Raw genomic sequence first — 12,826 nt, 5'->3', positions numbered from 1 at the left:
GGCGCACGGACATTGCGCCCCGCACATTGCCGACAGTTACAGTGAAAATCTCTGTTCGTTTTACCTGGCACCCTATGAGCGGAGATTTCTGTTAAAATCTCGGTCGCAAAGTCACTCCGGAACATCCGTGAGACACTACGCGGCTAATTTTACTCCCCCTAAAGTGTTATTACTAAATCAATCTGCAAGACTATCAGTAACAGGACTATAGCTTCCTAGTTGTGTTTAATCACATGGAGAGAATATATCAGAAAAGTCATTAATAGATACATAAACATAGATGTTACATTCATAATTTGTTACAGCCTTATGGGTTCTACATTCACATTGAGGTATAAACTTAATTCACATTGATAAACATTGAGAAGTATCAATGAAAGTTTAAACAGAATAATTAATAATAAGAATATATTTATTAATAATAATAATAATAATAATAATAATAATAAAACTCCACCAACTTACACCTTTCTAACTAATGGGACAGGAGTACGTTCTATTTCCTATCCCTTAAAGTAGGCGGACCGGTCTGGTTCACCTAGAGATGTAGTCAATGAGACGTAAAGACTTTCCAATGAATTCTCCTACTGTACGTAATTATACATTACATTGTATCACTGGCTGTCTACAAATAAATGTTATTATGTCAAATGCAATAAGAGTTCATATGAACATCACATTGTATTTCCATGTATCTCTGGCAGCAACGAGACCCTAGAAGAATATTTTTACATTCCCTAGTAATCACTTTTTTAGTTCTCATGACTCCACGGATGAATTCATTTTTTGAAGGGATTAATTCATCAGTTACCGCTTGAACGGACACAGTTTCCCACTGTATACAGCAGTTGACCTATTTCTTAAGTATTGACAGTCTTTTTAGCTGTTGTTTACAGGTTTTTAGTGAACTATTTCTGTAAGTTCATTTGTATCAGCATATAAGTTTGATAAACTTCAAGTTCCTTTGCAGAATGGCTGCATCGGACGGTGCCGTCATATTACAGGAGTGATAGATGGATCCAGACTCTCCTATCAACCCCCAAAAGTCCTCAATTTTATACTACATGCCAGGGTGTCCCAAATACAGTTCGCAGAGAGCCCTAACAGCGCATGTTTCCATATCTCCCTGTTGGAGCACAGGTGTATTCATTACTGACTGACACATTGTAACAGATCCACAGGTGGTATAATTATTTCACCAGTGCTATGGTACCCCAAGAACCGGATTTGGGAAACCCTTCAATATGCTAAAACAATAGGATATTTAATTTTGTTTGAGTTTTCGGCTGCCATGGTAACAAAACTATCAACTTACTTCTACAAAATCCATATAATAGGATGGTATCAGTCATGAACCTACACATTTTAGAAGAAAGCAAAACTGCAGGACCTCCCGTGCAAATAAGCTGTGTGCACATCCGACAGGGACTAAGTTAATGGTTTGGGTCATGAGTTCGATTTCCGACCATGACCTTATCTGTGTGGAGTTTGTATGTTCTCCCGTGTTTGTGTGGGTTTCCTCCGGGTGCTCCGGTTTCCTCCCACAGTCCAAAAACATACTGGTAGGTTAATTGGCCGCTAGTAAATTGACCCTAGTCTGCGTGTGTGTGTATGTTAGGGACTTTAGACTGTAAGCTCCAATGGGACAAGGACTGATGTTAGTGAGTTCTGTACAGCGCTGTAGAATTAGCGACGCTATATAAATAGCTAGTAATGATCTGATATAATAAAAACAAGGAATCAGGATCATGTCTGCCAACCACCTGCTGTGCTTTCTTATGAATACATTTACAATGTCAGCCGAAACCTGGAGGAAAGTAAACCACAAAAATGGAAATTCTCACCTATGCATATAAGGAAAATGTATTGTTCTGTATTACCCGGACCATCAACTGACTCATGGCGATAAAGTCATTGATGTCACTTATACTTGGCTACGTCACTGTACTTCAGACACAAAATTACTGTTTCAATAAGACTATCCTGAAGTTATGGCGAATGGTCCACGAAAAGTTTTGATTATCTCCCAATATACTCTGTCTCTTGTGGGTAAACTTCATGTTAATGACTTCAGAGAGGATAGGCTGCTACTTTCTTTCATTGACCAAAAGCAAAACTCCTAGGGGTTCTCAGGCTAGAAGTAAAAAAAAAAAAAATGACCAGTTTACTATAACACAGTCCAAGCTGCATTCAGAGGAAGTGGTAGATATAAACCACTGTTACACAGCGGCAAAGAGCCTAAATGTTGGGATGTCACCATATGCAGTGCTGCAGTGGGAGTCTATGGGCTCAATACATTAGGTCACGTATTTTGAGCACAACCCGTCTTCAGTATTATACGCATGTATTTAGGCTTTGCGTCCGCCCGAATTTAGCAAGGTACAGATCTCACGATGTGTGCGATATAGAAATCGCTGGCAGGTCTGCTGTACTCTACTACAGTACCAGTAAAACAAAAAAGTGTTACTTGTGTTCGTTATCCCCCCCCCCCCCGCCCCATTAAATACTAGAAAGTTGTTAATGTTTACTGAACATAAAATACGTCTTTACAGTTGCTTGTGATTGCAAACACATGTTATAGGATGCATAGGAGACTGTCATCCCTACTGATCAGGACTTAGACTAGCCCTGTAGCTGGAGCAAGAGATACGGCAGAACAACAAGTAAATGAGGCGCTCAGAGCTGGATTAGGCTGTGGCTGCGTGCGCTTGAGTTTGGCACGCCCTTACTGTAAGCTCACTACGGCAAAACAGCCCTCCCCCGCCCAGCTCACTCCCCGATATCGTAGGTTGTAGTAAGTGTCCTTTGTGCTCGCAGGTGTATGGATCAGGACTGTGTTCTCAGATGTTTCTGGGCAGAGTGATTATGCGCACAATGTGCTCAAAATCGGCAGATTCGTGTCTTGATGAATCAGGCCCTACATCCTTACTACCTACAGCGCACAAGGTAGTACATATATATTGGTCTATGCTTTGGTAAAATAAAGCTATACAAAACATCACTGACCTTTTGGGCAACTGCAGTTTCAAAAAATATTTAATAAGAGGAGTACAGGTCAAGTAAAAAGTATTTGCAATGTACAATTAATAACACAAATAATACTTATGTTTTAAAACTGTGTCCTTCCTTAAGTATTTTACTTCCTGCAAAAATGACTTTGGAATTACTTAAAATGAGCTGTACCTGTTGGATGAAGGTTCTGTGACACTAACCTCACGTGATCATTGAAAGCCAATCAGGAGCCTTATTTTTTAAAGCTGGCAGACTTCCTCCAGTTTGATGATGTCACAGACAAATCCCAGGGACCACAATGAACATGGTTCTTTCAGTCCATGGGAGTCACACCATATTTGTGGGGGTGTCTGGATGTCTTCATTTAGAATATCCCCCAACTAGGAGAACAGCAGGGATCTGATGCCCTGGATCCCCACCCTCCACAAAGTACTCATCCCCTGGCAAAAAAGCAAGGGTCATATTCTGCTGATATAGGAGACACGAGAATTCTTAATTCCAGCGTCTCTTGCACCTCACCGCTCTTTTGCTTTGAGAATACTGAATGGATGGCGACAGCCTTTAATGCTCTCACCACAAGAGGCGGTGGCTGCTCTCCAGTATAAAATGCTCCTGTCTTCCTAACTATGAACAAATCCCAACCAAAAATAAAGGACAACAATGGGGCCATGCGAGGTCCACATGAGCGTAACCTATAGCCAGATTTTATACCAGTGTGTCAAAGATGTTTTATTTTGGATGAAGCCAATTTATTACCATGAAAATATTTACATTGTTTTATCCTATTTTTAGTATATTATTTATATTTGATGTGGTTTCATTATATCAATTGGATCCTTGCGTGTGAGCTGATGAGAGGAATGAAGGAGTTAATTCAAAGAACAGATGTTTCTAATCAGAGTTGGTGAACAAAGACTTTCAAGAATTTCTCCCAAATCTCCATTTCATAGGAAATTACAGAAAATTATAATTTATAATTTGGCCAATTGTGTAAAATAATAAAGGAGGATCGTGGATTTTTGGAACAATCGATATTGCTCAAGAGGTCTCCCTCTAGCACTTTGCCCGCAAGGTTTTGAGCTCATACCCTCTCTCCCTTCCTGAAAAATGCACAATCCCTCCCTGCATTATAAAACTACCTAACCATCAGATCAGCACGTGGCACTCTAGAAAAAAAAATCCAATGTATTAACCGTGGAGATGTCAAAATGATGGTATTTTGTATAAAGCAATTTAATATTTATCACTCATTAGCTTCAGGGCTTTCTTTTCACTGGTCCAATGATTTATTTGCTCCTGTATCACATCAGCACTGCAGCTTGAGATATAAATATTAATGAATCTCTAGGAGGCACCATTCATCATATTTATCAGTTTATATTTATCTTTTTATGCTTTTTTTAAACACTCCGTTTAGGTGTCAGAATTGGACCCAGCAGTTCCAAATGTATCATAAGTCAAAAAGATGTTGCATTTAAAAAGGTAATAGATGGAAATGAGCAATGTAATAGCAGAGTTTAAGCAATTAATTATGTCAACTAAAGGAGAATTACAAGTCTAGTATTTTCCCTTGGAAAATAATGTGCATGGGACTTAAGGGGAGGAGCAATCGCTGTAAAGAAGTCTATTGAAATTCCCAACCCAAGCATGCAGCAGCGCCACCTGCAGTCCTAACAAAGAACACTTCACCCATACATTCTAAAAATGATATTTTGCGCCCCAATTATTTTGGAAACAATAAGCTCTAAGCTAAGACTGAACATTACTTTTGCTTATCTATATAATAGTGATATAAAGTGGACCATAACAACAATACTCTTCTTTTGGAGCAAATGCATTCAGCGCTACACAGAACGGCACATTAAACAGATATCTGAAAACACAACACATAACGAAAAACTACAAACGTTGCACCAGATATCAGATATGATAACTTTATTCCAAGACATATTACTTTGCAAATATTCACTGAGGTAAAACAGTCATGTGAAGGTAGTAATAGTACATTTACTTCAGAAGGAAAACGTGGATTAAGCACACGGACAGAATCTGTTATGAAGAGTCCATTAACATGACTGGTATTATGTGATTTAGGTCAAAGTATTGACCTCTTTGGCCCACACGGGCTCTGTGAGTTACAGAATAGGTTGCATGTTCACCGTTACGCTGCATACTAATACCTTGACATGTTTATTTCAACAGTCACTGTTTTAGGGGCATATTCAATTGTTGGCGTTATAGCCAAAATTCGCGTGGCGCGCACACTAATACCATAATGACGGTAATAGTGCGGTATTACGGTACTTTTCCCGCTGGATTTCAGCTCGCGGCTCAGGGAGCTGTGAGCTGAAATCCAGCTTACTATTACCGTAATACCGGTAATAGTTTTTCCGCGACGGAAACCGCGGACAATTGAATATGCTCCATAATAGGGTCTTAAATATTTTTCATGCATGTGGCTTACATAGTTGCTACCATCAAATTTCTCTGGATACTGTTTGCCATTTGATACACGTTTCACCAATGTGCTGCCTGGATAGTTTCTAGCTTTGATGTGTATTTAGGAGACTGGAAAACCAGGATAGTAATCTTCAATTGACAGTTTTCAATGTTATACTTTTGGGCATTGAGAGGTTTTAAGTGCAAATCACCAATGTACACATTTACCTAATCGACCACGAGGCCAAAATGTGGCATAATCTTTATTTATTAACAGTTATTATATATAGTGCCATAATATAATGCAGTGCTGTACAAAGAATAGCTAATCATTCAGTCCCCGTCCCCAATGGAGTTTACGGTCTAAATTATCTGACACACACACACACGTCTATTTTTTAAATTCTGATAGGTGTTTGAACTGTGGGAGGAAACCGGAACACCCCAAGTAAATCAGTGAAATCATATAGTTGACATTAATTGCAATACTTGCTTCATTTTAAAAAAATCTATTTATCAAGCACAGACACTGTTACTATACATACATACATACATACATACATACATACATACATACAACACTCTCAGGGTTTGACCATTTTAAAAAAAGTAGTTTGTTTTTACAGCAAGTTTAGTGTATTATTTCCATGTGGGATTCATAGTTTTCTAGTCATTTGTGCAAGGTTAAAAGAAAAAAAATAAGTTGTGCTACATTTGTCGAATTACCTTGTGGATTTGCTATAAAGAACTTCTTTCCTCTGATGAGTTTCACTATCACAGCAATTAACAGTGCTCTAACCCAGTGGTCAGGGAACAGGGGTAAATTACCCCAAGGGGTAAAAATGAAATTCCTGGGGGTAATGCTGCCGATTCACATGCTGTCAGTTGGATTGTAGACCCCTTTAAATGTGAAATTGCTGTTGTACCAGAAGAGCCTCCAGGGTTGACAGAGGCACTTCTTGAGCTTCGATGCAATAATGAAGCACGTATTGCATTTGAAAACAAAGCAGATCTGTCATATTTTTGGATGTCAATAGCTGCAAAGGCATTCAAAATTGCACATGAGGAGGCAGTCAAAAAATTGCTACCTTTTGCAACAACCTACCTTTTCACTCTAACGAACATATAAACAAAGCTGTTAAATCAATTAGACGCTGAACACTGTATCCAAATTGCTCCGACATCAAAATGCCCCAATATTGATGCTCTCGAATCAAAAATGAAGCAACATAATTTCTCCAAAACCTGAAGTTTTAAAGTTGAAGCTTTCAAAGAAATTTTGAATAGATTCAATAAAGTTTTGAATTCCAATAATTAATAATATATGATTTCCTTCCTTTCAAATCAAGAGGCTAACATCGGCGTATCTAAATATATTTTGGGGTAAAAGGTAAAAAAGTTCCCTGATCCCTGCTCTAACCTCTTTTTTTTAGCTTTTATGTTTTTTTTTTTGGGGTGCATGTGCCTTTAACCTGTTGGCTATTAAGGGTGGGTGGTTGTATGGTCCTCACTCTCGCTATGCAGCACAAACCTGCAGAGGGTGTGTACCGCTTCCCCTGTAGTTAAGGGGTTACAAGAAAACCCACCAATCACTGCCCGCCGTGAGATGCACTCTTCATGACGTCACAACGTGCACAATCTAGGCAACGAGCACTTAAACTTCCAGTATATAGGGCAGCTTTTGAAAAAGTTTGGGGTAAGTAAATACATTTGAAAAAAAATAAATAGATTTCAATAATTGATAGTGCAGCTTTAAATACGTCCAAGCTGTAGTATAATATATATTAGACAATAATGTGCATTGATTTCTGTACAAAATCTTCAGTTCTCACAAGCTGACTAATTATAAAGTAATTCTAAGGATATTAGAAGTCGTTTAACATTTCTGTGAAATTTTATAATGTGACTTCTAATATGCTTATTATTTATAATGCATTGTCCTTCTATTTATTAAACAACTGTACGCATTATTGAATAGTGTGCAATATATCCTTGTATTTAAATTTACTGGTTTTGCTTATACAAAGTTTTTAAATGAATCATCTTAAAGTTGTCAACATGGAGTATATTTGTTTCACAGAAACATTCAGGACTCAGCAGTGTTAAATTCTTTTCACAAGAGAGGACATGCAAATGTACAAATATTGAGGAGGAAATGGTTTAAAATGCAAACGGTCTGGCAAAGGCTGATAGGAGGAACAGCAGCTTATCTCCTGAAAGCATTTGTGCAGTGAGATAAAGCAGCTCTACATGTCTAGAGAACTTCAAGAACATGCTTGATATATGCAGTGATTTTATTTTTCACCACTATTTGGAAACCTGAGAAACTTAGTGTGTGACATTTGATCTCTTTGTTTTAAACATTTCACAATTTATGACACGTGTTTGAGCTAAGCATGGGTACACACTACAGGGATTTCAGACGATTATCGGGCCAATCAGGTGATAAACGACTATTCTGCCCGATGTCACATTAGTGTGTACGCTCCAACGATGAACGATCATCGTTCCAAAGCACATTGTGTCTTTCCATTTTATTTTTAAAATCGGACTTAAAAAACTTGTTCAATGATGGAATGACGACGTTCCAATTCTGCAGTGTGCATGCGCTCTATGGAGTGTGCAGAGTCAGGATATATTCAGCCGATGGTTATGACAGATGAAGAACATAGATCTTAAGGTAAATCTTGCAAAATGTGTACAGTGTCTACACATGAATTGGTGGTGATCAGGACTTTTTTTTTTTATTATTCCTGTCGATGGTAAAATCTCTAAAGATGTCGCAAGTATCTTGTGAATAGCATTATGGATTAAAACAAGCTTCTTCCTACATATACATTATAATATTCCATCGTTCTGGGGCCCCACAAGGGACTTCCCAGTAGAAATTGGGGAACTCCAAAATCTAACTTCTGTTTATATATCAGTTGTACTTTTAAATCCATATTTACATCACTAGTGATTTTCTAAGTCCACTTTCTGAAACGGTTTTGTGTCTAAATGAATGCATTTCATGTATAGTAAATTTGACTTTTGCTGAAATGTTGAATACCATGTTACTTCTGTTAGAAGAGGCTGCTGTCATCTACAAATCTATGAGTAACATAAGAAGCATTTCTGAATCATTCCAAATGTTAATCAATGACTGCAAGTCCATCTTAATAATAAAAGTATGCTGGCAATAAGCCACTTAGTCATGCTGCATAACTAATGATTCTATTTCCTAATCACATTAAAAAAACGTAGCGGTATTGGACATAACAAAGACTGCAGTTAATGACCAAGTCATGTTTTCCTGAGTAGTGCGACACACTGTCCTCAGCACAAGGACAAGGCTTGCATTATATTAATGATGATGGCATGCTCTGTTCTGATTGTCTTATGCAGCAACTCGAAGCCCGTGACCAGCCCTGCTCTGACCCTCTAGTGATCGGAGCTGGAGGACTTGAAGAGCTCCGGCTCTATTTCTGCTGCTAATTACATGACCTTCTCTGAGAGTGTCACCGATACCTCCCGCATGACTCACAACAGGCACCTGAAATAAGTACACGGAAAACTGCAGCCGACACAAGTGCGTAATCGCCTTTAGGCGGTTGGAGCCGGAGCAGATATGCGAGTAAAGACACCATGACCCTTTTTAATGTTCTCTGCCGGATCCTCAGGGATTTAGCAGGGGGGGAAATGTAATCTGCATCCACTGACATGCAACTGGAGGATTTTGATAGATTTTTTTTTTTCTACAGATTAGTTTAGTTAAATGAAAATAAAATATGTGAATAATCATAAATGCTGGTTAACAGGTAACGGAAAAAAAAAAAAAAAAAAGTGTTGGAACCCAAAGTGACCAATCTTATTTGTCAGCACAGTTATGGTTGCTATGGGTTATAGAACTTTCTTTCTATAACCCATAGCAACCAGAACTGTGCTGACAAATATATTTTTTGTGGGCATGGTTACCTGTGCAGCAGTACAAACATCCTGATGCATACAAACTTTCGCTCACTCCCAATTTATGATAATTTCCGTCTCAATATCTTATATATCGATTATTGGTTATGCTCCACATATTAATATTCAGTGATATATGAACAAACAGGAAGACAATTATTTTGATTTGGGGCACTGCAAAGTATAATATATGATTAAAAATGACACTTTATTTATGTATAGAATTAATACACTTTATTGGTCCCGCCTGAAACTAACAAGTCAGCGAAATATTTAAAAACAATGCAATTGTGATGTAAGTGCAAATAATCTACTTGATAGTAGTCTGCCTCTCTCAGGAGTTAATAGTAAAAAATATTCACTATATTTTTATTACCATATGCTACCACCAAATTGGATATTAGAATTTGAGGACCACTAGTATACAAGATATGCATTATGGGCCTGATTCATTAAGAATCTTAACTCAAGAAACTTCTTATTTCAGTCTCCTGGACAAAACCATGTTACAATGCAAGGGGTGCAAATTAGTATTCTGTTTTGCACATAAGTTAAATACTGACTGTTTTTTCATGTAGCACACAAATACTTGATAGCTTATTTGTACACTGAAATTTAAAGTTGATATTTGTGTGCTACATGAAAAAACAGTCAGTATTTAACTTATGTGCAAAACAGAATACTAGTTTGCACCCCCTGCATTGTAACATGGTTTTGTCCAGGAGACTGAAATAAGATACCTCTTCATTTAAGAATCTTAATGAATCAGGCCATATGTTCTTATTTTGTGAAATGCCTCTGGGAATGATCTGTTCTAATAAATCTCCTTATAGTCAACAAGTCTCACTCTAAATGTAGTGGTTTAAGTGGCTGTTGTTCCTCTATTATTTCACTCAGCATTTGATTGCATAGTTATTATTGTTGTAGTCCCGTTCTTTGTGCCGCTAGTTCAAACACTATAACAGATATTCTAAAATCTGTCTAATCTCATTATTTTCATCATTATTCGGTTCACTGATATTTTTTCCCAGTCATGTCGGCAATGGCTGGCCAACAAACTAATATTACTCCCTGGCACGCATTTCACTACACTAATAAATCAGTTGATACAACAACGATAGCGAAACGTTCGGTAATCATTTTATTTTGGTGTATCATGTTCCTGGTTGTCGATCCTAATGCTTTGCAGAGGTCTTCATGATGAACAAACAAGTACAGTTCTATTTCTGAGTTATTCTACAATAACCCTTAACGATGTGTCCACTAGTATTCCCTGTTCTTCTGTAGCACATAGCAAAGTAAAAGTGTAACTGATGCCTACACCCCAGCGGTGGCAGCTATTTTTTGTGGAGTAAACCAATATTCAGCCAATCAATTCACTGAAAACTAGCAACAAATTGCCTTGTGCTTCCACAGTGTATCTAGTCCCTAGTGAATGGAGATATAGTTATGGCTCCGCCCACAAAATGTCTGCCTCCACTGTGGTTACGGCACAGGCACACTTTCATTCTACTGCAGCCAAGCAAGCACCAAGACAACCCATACTAACGTACTAACACAGATAAATGAAACGTGAAGATAAACCATGCGCCACTTGCAAACACATATATAATGCTATATACATTATACTAAAATATATACATAAATATATATCAATCACACTTGCAGATTTTGATGGAAGGTGGAGTGTGTGGACATAGTGGGGCAAGACATGGCAAGCTGCGTCAATTTTGGCCCCTGTGACTGATGACTCGTCATTTTACCGTGGGAACAAAATAACACGATTCCTTGAGAATCGGGTCATAGCGGCTCTAATCCAGATGTGGGAGGATGCCCTGGTTTCCTGGGAGTCTGGGAGACCTACATGGAATTCGGGAATCTCCCGGACATTCCAGGAGAGTTGGCCAATATGAGATAGATAGATAGATAGATAGATAGATAGATAGATAGATAGATATGTGACCATTAACAAGACAAAACACATTTGTGTTGCAAAGACAAATTAAAATTTGAAAGAAAATTAAATTAAAAAAATTGCATATCTCATGGATACATTGAAATAAATACTGCTGATAATTATCCTAGCACATAATGTCATCTCAAGGGGGAGGGAAAAAAAAAAAGAACTCTTGGTCCTAATTAGTGTTTTGTGGTTTTAAAGGAATCACAAAGTCATTAAGAGAGAAAATGACGCATTATCCACAGAACTGATGTCTCCGTTGTATAAGGCAGAACACGGTTTGAGACTAGTCAGCCGGGTAGAGTGTAAGCTGCTAGCAAGAGAAGTGACATCTCCAACAGTACATTACAGAAGGAAAGTGGCTGATAATGCCAAGAGATTAGTTGGTTTAACGTGGACAAGAGCAAAACCCTCAAAAGCTATTAAGAGAAATTAAGCAGAACAAGGAGGTCAGCGCCCCCCTCACACACATGGAAGAACAGCTCAAGTGCTGGTATAATGATCAATCAAATATGTAAATGTGGTATAGGAGTATATTACAGACTGTACTGTCATTTTAACCCAAAGTTGGGGAGAATTCTACAACGGCATCAGTACAGTGATACATGGAGCAGACAGTATACAATGTGCTGGATTACTTTCAGTACATATTAATACAAAATCAATACAGCAGCAATCTGTAACAATTACAAACTTAAATGTAATGGATAAGCTCATTATCTGCATTTCAATTCACATAAGGACAATCTTAAGCCGGTCAAATACACTTAGAGAATGTCTAGATAGTAAGTACTAAGGGCATTTTTAGGCTGATTCCCATCTATCTATATGTCCAGCAGAGAGCTGGAGAAAGAGAATTGCATTTTATACATTTTACATCCCAATTAGTATTTTAGGTCTCCTGTGTTAGTATGAAACACACTCAGACCTGGCCAACGTCCAGTGAGAAAGGAGCGCGCTCACTAACCAGGATTCTAAAGGGGCTTGAGTATCAATGACTGAATCACCAGCAGGGGTCAGTAGAGGCAGTTATCACAAATATACAGTCTGACAGTGGTACCTGACGGTATATATTGTGTTCTATGGCCTGTCTTGTATCATGTGTAAATAGGGTTTTATACCAGATTTGTTGATTTACTTTATAATAAAATATAGTTACAATATTTTTTAGGTTAAAATAATGCTTCTATTTTTTAAATGATAATTGCATTACTAAATAGGAGCTTTTGGACTGGATAATGTCAATATGATCCAGTTTACAGCATTCGGTAAGATATAATTTAAATGTCTTAACTGTACTCTTGTATATACCAAAATATTATATAGATTTATGGAATGAATGGCAAAATTAAGTATAAGACAACATTACCCAGATTTAACTATGATACATAAGTCTATAATTGTACAAAATTACTCAGGTCTATATTAAATGGATTATTAATGTGTACATGGAAAGCACAGTGTAAG

The 12,826-nt window shown here is 37.7% G+C and overlaps 1 protein-coding gene across 1 annotated transcript in view; it reads right to left on the bottom strand.

The window, feature by feature from the left end:
• OXCT1 (3-oxoacid CoA-transferase 1) overlaps positions 1-12,826 on the bottom strand; it is a 95,083-nt gene that overhangs the window by 27,685 nt on the left and 54,572 nt on the right. The window lies entirely within an intron of this gene.

Source organism: Mixophyes fleayi, chromosome 1 (genome assembly GCF_038048845.1).
Source record: "Mixophyes fleayi isolate aMixFle1 chromosome 1, aMixFle1.hap1, whole genome shotgun sequence".
NCBI classification, from domain to species: Eukaryota; Metazoa; Chordata; class Amphibia; order Anura; family Limnodynastidae; genus Mixophyes; species Mixophyes fleayi.
Note: the sequence above shows the minus strand (reverse complement) of the source record. Positions and strands in the feature narration are given on the sequence as shown.